This window comes from Solea senegalensis, linkage group LG19 (genome assembly GCF_019176455.1).
Source record: "Solea senegalensis isolate Sse05_10M linkage group LG19, IFAPA_SoseM_1, whole genome shotgun sequence".
Lineage (NCBI taxonomy): Eukaryota > Metazoa > Chordata > Actinopteri > Pleuronectiformes > Soleidae > Solea > Solea senegalensis.
Window position 1 is genome coordinate 13,819,640 of NC_058038.1, and position 12,369 is coordinate 13,832,008.

Genomic DNA, 12,369 nt, shown 5'->3' on the forward strand with positions numbered 1-12,369 from the left:
GAAGATCAGTCTGTGATGTACATATTATATGTGTCATTAAATAAAAATTCAATAACATGCCTAGTATTTTTAAATGGAGAGAAATATTACTTTTGGTAATTAAGGTTGATTTAATGCTAATACAATTTTGACTTAAAGAGGCTATATGCAGCTGGACGGGTACTGGGTTTAGGGTTAGAGATCATTAAAAAATATTGTAGAGCACTGTCCTCACTGTCCTCAGTAATCAGTCCCACATGAAGCAATCAGACAGATTTACAAGGGCTACACATATACCCTTTTTCTACAACATTAAAGGGCCATGTCACTCCAAAAATGTTCATTTCCACAGATAAATGTGTTATTCCATCATCCAACAGTGGATGAGATACATGTCTCATTCCCACAACAACAGAGGATAGAAAACAAACAAATGAATTTGACAAATTGTCCCTTCCTTCAAAGAAAATAAAAGCCCTACACTGCTCTTTACTATCATAACTCTTCATTTGACCAAGTGGGGAAACAGAATTTGTCAGTTAATGACAGTTGTCACATCACAAGCGCAATGCTGTCTGTCCACTAGATGGCGCACCTCTGGCACTTTAAATCCAGGAAGTAGGAAGTAGGCCAAATCTTGATAGCATGAGGCTGTGGGTACATCAAGTGCCCTAACTGATATTTGTCAAAGCGTAATGCCACACGTGGGTAAATGATCCAGCTCCCTGGAGGTTATGGCAAGGCCGAGTGGTGACACCAGCACATCAAAGAACAGGCTCAGTTCAAAGCAGCCTGCAATTTCTCAGCCAAAGCAATGAATAGAGCCACAGGTGGGCACTTCACCTGCCTCAGTCAATGCAGGTATTTCCACTTACTCTTGATGATAGGTGATTGCATATAGCACTCCCTAGTTTTCTGTTCTCCTGCAGCCTCCTGGACTTTCATCATCAACTATTTTAACCAGTTTTCACCTGCATTTTCGCCTTACTTTTCTTCTGCTTTTTTTTTGTGTCTCCTGGCTCATTCGCTGTACTCCAGTCCTGCTCAAAAATATAAACCACATCCGCACCACAATCCCACCCAAGTTAGAGAACCACCCATTAAACAGTGCCAGGGCTGCCCGGGATGCAGCGGTGCCCGCAGAGAGAGAGGGAGGGAGAGAGAGAGAGAGAGAGAGAGAGAAACCAGACACTGACAAGGAGGGGGGAAAGAAAGATGGGGGTTCCCATGGCAACTGTGTTTTTGTTAGCTCTCGTGAGTCAGACAAGCAATGACTCACAGTCAGGAGGAAACACATACAGTCACATTCATACTCACACTCCCACTCCCTCAAAGGGAAACCAAATAAGGACAGCTACACCAACAAGCACAAAGAGAGAGCGAGAGAGGGCAGAAAAAAGATAAGACAGGCGACAAATGAGTTGAAGAAACTTGTACGAAGCCCAGGAAAATCAAAACAAACATTTCAAATGGGGGAAGACGGGAAAACGATGAAAGGCAAAGAGCTGTTGCACACAGCGACATGGCAGAGGAAGCAGCGGAGCCAGAGGGCACAAGTGCAGGCACATACCCTCTCCCAAGAGCACCCTGCTCATGGGTGGGGGTAGCGGAAACACACACAGGGACACACCCAGTTTGTGCACACCTTGGCTTAACTTACTAAACCACCCATTTATTGTCTGATGCCTAAACATGTGGGAAGGCCACCTAGTTCTGCACAAGCGAGGTGCAGAAACCGTTTGCTTGGTGGCAAACTGTACATTTAAACCAGTTTATCCAGTCACATCATGTTTATTTATTGAGAAAATGAATTGAGTCTTTGAGAGTTCAACATTTGCTTTAAAGAGTTGTCAATGGTCTGTTTTTATATAGAGCTTTAATAGTCTTGATGAACTGCTTTACACTATAGTCACACATCTTTCATAACCATTCACACACTTCAACATGGGGCTAAGTGTCTTACTCAAGGACACATAGACATATAGACTACCAGAGCCAGGAATTGAACCCACAGCCTTGCAGTTGAAAGACAAATCGCCCTACCACTGAGCAACTTTTGATACTTAAGTACAGTAAATGTCAAAAAGTGACTTCAACTTATACCAAAGTAATTTGCTCGTAAGACGCTTGTGCTTTTACTAAAGTATTCCTTTAGGTACTTTATACAAGACTGTGTACTGCAAGTTCATAACACTGACTGCTCACAATTCAGCACAAACAAAATAAAGATTTACTAATGTTCAAAGTATAACCACATGCATTCCAACCAAGAGAATAAAAGAAATGATCTTTCTCACTTTCTTTGTGTGCAGCCTTCCCCTCCCTTCACTGTCTCTCCACATCTCCAGTGGTTAAAATTCAGTTTGAAACAGCCAGAGTTCTACGTTACTTGTTCAGTTTATCTTCACAGAGATAACACGCTGGAAATATCACCTGTCCTCCAACGGCTGTGGATTGCTTCACTTCCCTAACTCCATTTTCATTTTCACAACCTAAGTGCGGCAAGTATAAGTTCATGCTTCGAAAAACTCTGTCTGGTTAAAAACAATATGCATGTTTGTTTGTTTTTTGGTTGTTGTTTGTGGAGGGTTAAATATAGGTCATTCCTTCATTCCTCCATACAGCAGGTGAGCAGCAGGTGGAAGACATGGAGGTTGAAGGTTTTATGACAGAAAATCAGGCAGGTCAAAAGTCACTGCTAATAGGGCAAAGCCAGCCCGGGGAGGGAGAGTTAGAGGCTAATGTTGGACCTGAAACGCTAACAAGAGAGGTTGGAATGTGGTGCCAAGATGTAAAGGGTGCAGGAGTTGGAGAGTGTGTGTGCGCCTGTTAACACACAAATGATTAATGAGATGGAGGAAGTCACCCGGCCATGTGTCACTCCAGATGATGTCAGCGGTTGAATGGAGGAACAGAAACACCATGTGGTTACAGATAGGCTTCCTCTCTCATTGACCATAACGCACGAGGAGAAAATGACTGTCATACACGTACAGTAGTCCACTTTTCACCAGTTCCCTGCACACAAACAGTCACGCTGTGCAAAGCTGCTTCACTGTAAATAGCCACTCCTGATAATCACTTCTTCTTCTTTCTCTTTTTATTGCAACGGCACGTCCAGCAAACGTTGTTTGGACTCATAAACACTTGTTACCATTATCACCATGCATGAGTAACTTGCTCATGTCCAACAGTAGAGATAGTAGACGCAGAGAGGCTGCAGTGTACAGCCATGTTTGTTGATGCTTTCATCTGTATTTTTAAGTGCAATCACTCCAGTGTGATTGATTCACCTTGGCTTTTTGATTTATTGCCCGTGTATACGTCTGCCTCCGTAGCTGACACTGTATCTCTCTATAAGGTAGTGTGTATTGAATCGGTTTCCTGTCGACCTTTACGTCTTAGAAAAACAAACAGCGAACGACAAGTCCAACTTCAGTCCGACTAAACGCGCACATGCAGGAGTAATCGGACTATGAATCGCATTATCCAGGTATGTTTGTCTGACTCAGACTAGCTTGATTTTACTCGGAATAATGTGTTTACGTGACACTAAGAAAACTGAATTATTGTCTTAGTCGGACTAAAATTGGACTTTTAACGTGCATGTAAACGCACTGAGATCTTAAGCATCTTTGCCTCTCTTCTCGATGTTGTTCGCTTGCTTTCCTTCAATGCTACGAGCGCGCCTCAAGAAAACTGTGCGCTCAGGACTTGTCTGCTTCACCAGGTTTCAACACCAGGGCAGCTCTTTGAAACCTTCTGACCTCTGAGTTGGTCAGAGTAGCCAACAGCAATGGATGGGTGGATGGATGGATGGCTGCAGCCTTCAGGGTCTGAAAGGAGGCACCACTGTGAGTAAGGGGGTGGCAAGAAGAAAAGAGTTATAGGAGCAAAACAAAAGAAGGGAGTCTCATCACAGAGCCTGTGGTGGATAATGGACTGGTGTTGAGTGAAAAGGAGTGAACAAGCAAGAGGTGAAGCGAGCAAGCAAACAAGGGGAGTCGGGGCGGGAAAAAAGTACGGAGGGAGGGGGGTGCAAAGGTGGTCTTGGCTGGATATTTTTAGCATGTGGAGTATGAGAGAGCTGTATCTTTTCAAAGGGTTTTTCCAGAGGAGTATATTTAGAGTCGGGATGTGTAAAAAAGACAGAGGGAGAACAGGAGGGATGTACACTGTACACTAATGCCCATCTGATGTAAGAGTCTGCAATAGGACCACACACATTCCTTGTATTCTCTCTGTGGCTCTGGCCTCACTATATCTGCCTCATTCACCTGTTGATTCTCGTGGTCACTCACACAACCACTAGTGTACAGTATATACATATATAATCTGACACCTTTTTTTTAATCAAACACACACCCTCTCACAGGCCTTCTCACACACACACACACACACACACACACACACACACACACATTCTTGACCCAGTTTTCAAAGTGAGACGTAGCTTCCCCGCAGTCAACGCCCTGTAGACAGGTCTAACGTTTAAAACTGTCGATGGCCAGCAGCTTTTGAGCACATCAGCTAACACCAAGGCATTCCAGACACCGCAAATCAGACAGTGATTTTCCGAATGCTAAAACAGCTAATGTGGTGCACCGTTGAAGAAAGCAAGAAAGAGGGAGGCAGCTGAGAAAGCAATGCTAATAATAATGAGAGAAGCAAGAGAGAGGAGAAAGAGAGAGCAGTGTGGTCTCCGTATAGAGCTTGCTAAGGATAAGAGCATGCATGCTGGCTGTGGCAATCGGGGAGAGAGAGAAAGAAGAGAGCGAGTGCCGAGCCGCAGTGACGCCATTGTGGTTCCTCAGCACTTCCTGTCTACTGCCACAGTGTTTGTGTGTCTTGTCTCCACAGCAACTGCCAATACATAAATACCAGAGAAGTAGGGGAGAGGGAGAGGGAGACGGAGGGAGCGTAGGAAAAGGGAAAATAAGGGCAGACCAGGCAAAGTCAAGTGGACCCGTTCTCAACTTCATAGCTGCCTGCTTTAAGCCTGTGCTCGTCTTTTTGAGGACTTTAGGACTCTGGACTGGTTTCCAGAGACCAGACCTGCATTGATGAGGTGTTGAAAAGTTATGACCTCAAATGTCCCGGGATTAGGTCAGGGGTAAATTGAGATGGAGAAGAAGTGTGTGGGAGTAAGAGCCTGCTAATTCAGTGAGGAGGTGATGAGGAGAGGGATGATGTTTGGTGACAGGTTGCTGGTTCAGTTATCCCAAAAAAAAAAAAATATATATATATATATATATATATATATATATATATATATATATATATATATATACACATAGTAAATGAATGAAAAGGGCCTGACATTCCTGGTTCTGCTCAAGAAGTAATGGAACCTTGTTTATGATCCAACTGACGGTGTTTTGTGCATTTCATTTCCCAGCAGTGTGGAAGGATGGATGGAAATAATTATTTAAAAAAATGACATTCTGCTTCATAGCTGCCTTTTAATGACAATCACACACATGCACACACATGCACACACACACTGCTTCATGCAGCTATCCCTCCAAGGACACTGCATTGACTTCCATCCTTTTTGACAATCCTAAAACTTAACCAGTCCCTCAGGAGGGGGTTCTGCCTCATTCTGACCAGGTTTCGGGGTCCATGAGGACTACTGGTCCTGACATGGTCAGTGTTTATGCCAGAAAATGTCCTACAGAGGTAACAAGTACACACACACGCACACATAACACAACATGTTTTTAGAAGTTTGTAGACAATAGATTACAGGAAGGAGGTTGAAAAAAACATTTTCAAAAAAATCCTCACCCTAGAAAACTGTTTTTCAATGAGACTGGTTGTTGTTTTACATGCTGCATACTGATGTTTAACTTTGATAGATTTAAACCACTAATAGCAACAGCTGGTGACACAGTACGCTATATGGAAAAAAACACATGCTATTAACGGTCGTGGGATACAGGTTAAGTGACATCCGGCCTTTGTACATATGCCATTATTTGTTTGACTTTAGTTACATGGAAAAACAAGACAGTAGGGGCACTTTAAAATATTTCAAATGAAATTAAAAGAATGACTGCAAAGAGAAAAATCATTGACATAATGAGCAGAAAAGCTGTAAGTTTTGTTCTAGTTGACGGCTGCTTTTAAAAGCTATACGTCAGATTCTCTGAATGTGGGGATGAAACAGACCGCAGCGTTTAGTGTTTCAAATTCTGCGATTGACTGTGAACATGAACATGTTCCTTTGAGCCTCCATCTATAAATACCCCATTAATAAACAATTAGCTTATTCTAAGAAACTTGATTGTAAACAGACTACTATTAATGTACATACTACAGCTTTTTATGCATTTGTACAATGACTGCAGTATTATTATTATTTTTCTGTAATGTTTAAAACTGACAGCTTATATCTAAGTTTGGGTAAAAGGTCAAGGTCTGGTTTGATGTTGAATTGTTAATAGAATTTTTTTTGTAAAGTGCCCTGAGCAAGACAAGATCAAGTTTGTATGAAAGAATCTGTGTGTAAGTGCAGTTGTCTCTCTCTCTCTCTCTCTCGCTCTCTCTCTCTCTCTGCTTATAAGTGTCTGGTTTAGTAAGAGTAAAACAGATACACCGCCTCTCAGATTAGCTGGCACCATTAGCTGCTCTTTCTCCCAATCCCCTGCATTTCTTTCTCTCCCCAAAACCATTTTCCACTGCTGGTTGCATAATTGGATCTGACTCACCATGACAACCAAATGGAAGTTCTTTCCCAGACCCTGTGGCCCAGATTGGAGTCAGTCATTGTTCTATGTGACTCACTGTCTAAGATGGTCACTCAGCCGAATGTCCAGCGCGACCAGTTGATGCCGTACAAACACACATCAGGCATATGTGATGTAATCGCACATAGCAAAAAGACATGTATTACTATATGTACGCACACGCGCACACACACACACACCACACACACACACATATAGGTTTGTGACCTCTATGACCTCTGATGTAACACCAGTGAGAATGGTACATATTTCCCCTATGAACGCAATCCACCACCATGACCTCAAAGGTTGGTGTTGTTACTTTTTTGTTTTACACAAGCACAAACAATGGAGTACACAAAGTGCGTGCGTATTAACACAAATGCCAGCATGCAGTCTCATGTTTGTACACCTGTCATCTTTTAAAATGTTGGACTTAAATTTGAGAAGAGATTTCGACCTGAGGGCAAAAAAGAAACAGCAGGAAAAACTGCAGAACATTGTGCACCAGAGTTTGTTCTGCATAAATTGGCTTTGGTGAAAATGTTGCAAGGTGTGGTGTAAGTTTTTTTTGTTTTTTTGTTTAATACCAGGCTTATTTCTAACAGTTCAGCCAGAATAAAAGAATTGTTATTAGCCTGGAACCAAGAGTCTTTCTATAAAGAGAAGAGAGTTGTATCATCTCAGTCACACAGCACTGATGTTGCATGTGGCTATATACTAATTGTGACGTCTAGTAGGCAAAATGAGGGGGGAATTTGCATGGTTTACGTCAACCACAGAATGGAGATGGAAAGTTTTTTTTCTTCTTCTTTTTTTTGGGGTTATCACATCAGAAACCTAGTTAACTCTTTACACTGTCCCACTCATTTCACGTAGACAGAAACACAGAGAAAGAGAAATGTACGATTGTCGTTACCATGATAACCCAGCAACAGGCAGAAAGCATTCAGCGCGGTCTGTGTGGCAAAGTTCTAAATCCCCTATGAAGACAACATAGAAACTGAAGTCCATAAACAAAAACACTCTAGCGTCCGAAGATGAACCGTGTGTGGCACTCGTGTGTCTTATCGTCGCAGTCATTTCTCCAAACTGGAGTACTGGAGTGTATGTGTTGCTAAGAGACACACGCAAGTGTGTGTATGTGTGCGTGTGTGGAATGTGTGACGTCAGCGCTCACACACAGGGGCGTGGCCGTGTGTGTGGGACTACACCACATACACAGACACACACACACACATTACCAAGGTAACGGGGAACGACCGGGAAGTCATAAACGCTCCCCCTCAAAAGTTTGTGTTACTGTTTCTCTGCTGGGGGGAGGGGTGGCTTGTTGACAGGTGAGATCAAAACAAGCTTTGACTCAAACACATATGCAAACAACCAAACTGATGTTGCAAAGATTCTGATACAAGGCTGTTTTCTTCCACTGAGGAGTCCTGAATTTGCTTGACTACAGCTTAAAACCGCTTATTGGCAATTCTATGACTTTTATCAGTGAGGCAGAGAGGAGAAAGAGTTTTCCTCTCTACAGCACAAACTGTAGCACATTCAAATGAACATCTAACCCACATCCATAGATCTCACAAAAGGATTTCCATATTGAAATAGTGTCCAGTGTCAGGAGAGCTGCGGCAATCAGCCTGCTCTGCTGTCTCACTCCTACTCTCAGCATTAAAGTGCAACTGGCAGCTGTTTTTTTTTTGGTGGACATGAACTGTGGTTATGACTCCAGGATTGAAAAGGTTGTGTGCTGTGTGTCTTTAACACACACTTGTTTGTATTTAGTGTAAAATCATCTCGATTCAATTTAGATTTTAAACAGTTTCCACAGCTTTTGTTGCCCGATACAGAGACAGCACTTTTCTATTATTCGTCATGGCCTCATTTTCTTTTGTGTTTTCCTTCAAGGCAATGACAAGTACTATACGACGGCGATACGATACAGTACACAGTCTTGTATAAAGTACTAAGGGATAATTGAATAAGTATCTTACCAGAAAATGACTTTGGTAGAAGTTAAAGTCAAGTTTTTTTTTTTTTTTTTAATAATAGTCAGTAAAAGTCTTAAAGTATAGGACATTTACTCTACTAAAGTATCAAATGTCATTTTCTGATATAAAATGTGCTTAAGTTTTACAAGTAAAACTAAAGGTATTAAAAAAAGTTGAGCAATGGTAGCTCAGTGGTAGGGCGAGTTGTCTTTCAATAAAGGCTGTGGGTTCAATTCCTGGCTCTGCTAGTCTATACGTGTCCTTGAGCAAGACCCATGTTGCAGCGTGTGAATGGCAAAACTATAGTAAAGCAGCTCATCAAGACTAGAAAAACACTATATACCTGTTCTTCTTCTGATTTGCAACGTAGTGGATTGAAAATTAAACGTTGCTAGAAATCTAAACAAAAAAGTAAAGTACAGACACGTGAATCTTGTACTTAAGTAAAGTAAGGAGGTATTTGTACTTCCTCACCTTATGACATTATTGTACCATATTATAGAGCATAGAGCATCTCCAAATTATTGCAAAGTTTAACAAACAAGCGTACGTTTTCCATTGAGACAGTGCACATTTTGCTTAGTCTTCCTCCTGCCTGCTGTATTGACTCAAACAGACATTGCTCATTTATTAGCAGCTGTGCGGCCAATTATCTCCCTGCCCCCTTTCCTGTGTTCTACCAGCAGCTTCAGTAATGCACAGGGAAGGAGGGAGGGGAGCGAGAGAGAAGGGAATGGGAGGGCCCCACTCCTCTGACATCGTCATAAAGGAATCCCCTGCTCTGGGATGGGTCCGCCCACTCCCTCACTCTCACCCTGTCTGGCTCCCAGACACACTTGCGTTCACACACACTCCTGTCTGCACAGACAGAGGAGAAGACACACTGACAGGACAGCAGAGGCAGCGAGTGAGAGACACAGAGAGACAGAGAGAGACCCTGAGAGACCGGAGGGAGCGGTTGGACGACAACTGTGAACTTCGACTGCACAGCGTTGACACTGGAGCACACGAGGACAGGGAACATGAGGAAAAGGAGTACAAAAAAACAGAAAAAAAAAGGTTTTGTCGGGTAGGTGCAGCATTGTGTATGCGTCTTCTGAGCAGTTTATTGTTGATGTTTTACTGTTTTATGACTTTATGATCTGGCAAATCCCTTTTTTTCTTTTCCTTGTTTGTCTTGACCCGGGTCTTCCACAGAGAAGCGCTTCACGCTCACTTCTTGCAACCTGTTGATCAGGAAAGACGTTCACTGAGCAAAAATGAACGCGTGCGCCCTGCGGTTCAAATGTGCCGTAATACTGGCGCTGGAATATTGTCCTGATCTGAGGTCTGCCACTGTGGACCGGCTCCATTACAAAGGTCAGACGTAAATAGTTCCTTTGAATTGGACGGCCTAATTTCTGTCTGCCTGCCCGACTGTTTGACTGAAAGATTAGATCCCCACCCATCTGAGTGACTTAATACATAATAGGTATGTCTGGACCTGTTTGTCTGCCTTTCATTGCCGCTGTCTGTTTACAGTACGTATGTCATCTGTCTACGCATGTGTATCATCTATCTGTCTACATGTCCATCAGTCTGGTGCCTGTCTGTGGGGGCATTGCTGGCATTACAGAGCGGGTGTAGAGTGGGTCATGAAAAGTTTTAGAAACGGAGCAGAGAGATGTAATGGTAGTGAAGTGAGGCCAGAGGCGCTGAAACATTCCTCTCATTGTTCAGAGGCCCTGTAAGTCCGTGAGCTCCCAAACCTCCATGAAAGGAAGGGAATCTAGCAGCTACTGTAGCTAACCCAGTTTCAACTACAGTTCACGGCCGGCAGCCTCTGTCGTCCTGTAAGGTTCCCTTTTGCGAATGTTGGCATTGACCAAATTGAGCTGAGCCAAGGAGACATGTGACTAAAACACAAAGGGGAAGACAAGATAATAAAGAGCTATTTTAGCCCAAATTTGGGAATCTTAAGACTAGAGAAGGGAAGAGGTGAAAATACTGTGAGGAAACTACAACAGAAGGCAAAATGAATAAAGTGAAAGTATGGGGTGGATGGATGTAGGGAGCATTGGAAGGAGATATAGATGGAGAAAAGTGGGGGCACAAGGAGGAGAGCAAGTTTGGCTTTGGTGGGGTGGGTGGGTGTGCCCAGCAGCAATCTGTAGGAATGGGCCCAGGCTCAGGAAACCGTGGCGTAGTGGAATAAAATGTGCGTGCGTGTGTTAGCAGATGCGGTGCTTCTGAATCCATTTGTGCATCATGTGTGTTTCAGTGGCAGCAGGGCGGCTGTACACTAAGTACAGGGCTGGTGGTGGTAAGGGTGTTTGGCAACAAATCAGGCTGTGGATAGGGTTACACACATTGGGAGCGGACCACGTACTAGGGCTGGGCTCTTCACTGCTGAGGCTAACTTTACAGCCCAAAAAGTCTTTGAGACTTTGATTTTTTTTCCCCCTCTCTGTCTCTCTCTTTTTTTTTTTAATCTGGAGCCGAAAATACTTTTTTTATTCTCGGCCTAATGTCGCACATGTGGTGCGTTCCACTGATTCCAGTAAAAGTAAATCAGAGACGAAGCCTCATAGCAGAAGAGCACAAGTCCTTGTCTGAATGTCACTGAATGTCACGGCCTCAGCAATAATTACGCCCTCACACGCAACATGAAACAAATACAATCTCAGTCACGTGCGTGCACATACCCAGACACACACTCCATCTGCTAGCACAAGACCAGGGTGTGGTGCCGCATGAGGTGTGTGGGTTCAAAGATCCAGGTTTAAGTCAGTGGCATGTGTTTTGTAACTTTAATACAAGGTATTGCGGTGGTGGTTTTTAATTTAATTTAATGATTGAGGAGTTTCTTGATACTTATCCGCTTCTGTTTTTCTTAATTAATCAGATTACACACTGAAAACATTGTTTGGAAAAGAACTTGAAAGCAAGTTAGGCCACAGCTTCTGCTGCGTCAGACATCTTTCCCCTCCACGCTCATCTCTTCACGTTTTTGGCCTTTGGTGATCCAGTTAACACCTTTACGTTACTTTTCCACTTTTTCTCCCTGGGTGCCATATGCTCTAGTCTGGACCTATCAGGCGAGTGTGTTCAAGAGGTGTCATGGATACGGCGGCCTTTATGAAAAGCAAACGTGGCACATTTGAACTTTAAGGAGGGAATTCAGGTGTTATTGTAGCCCTTGTGCTCCAGTGTTGACACAATGTCCTAAACCACTAGACATGGACAAACTGATTTCACATGAAGATTAAGTTGGGGAAAAAAAAGCCACCTTCTGGTAAAGTTTCTGGTGCAGTGGAAAGATACAGCATTCACACACAGTGAGAACTAGAGACTGATTCTGGCTAAAATCAACGGCTTGGATATCCGGAATAAATCATAAAGCCCAATATGATCCGTAAAACTGGCAATATGGCATAAATGATGAATGCTTTACTAAGCATAGGTGGCATGGTGTAAGGAGAGAACGTCTGACACGTTGTCATGTGAGTAAGAACCGAGTGACGGCTGAAAATGTCTTTTAAATGGCTGGTTAGAGCGAGGCGGTAAATGCATCAGCACAAATGCAACATTATTTAAAAGATGCAAAAGAAAATGCCTTGGTGATAGAGTGCGTCTCTTAATGCGTCTGTGTGTGTGTGCTTTGGAGAAGAGAAGAAATGTGTAGA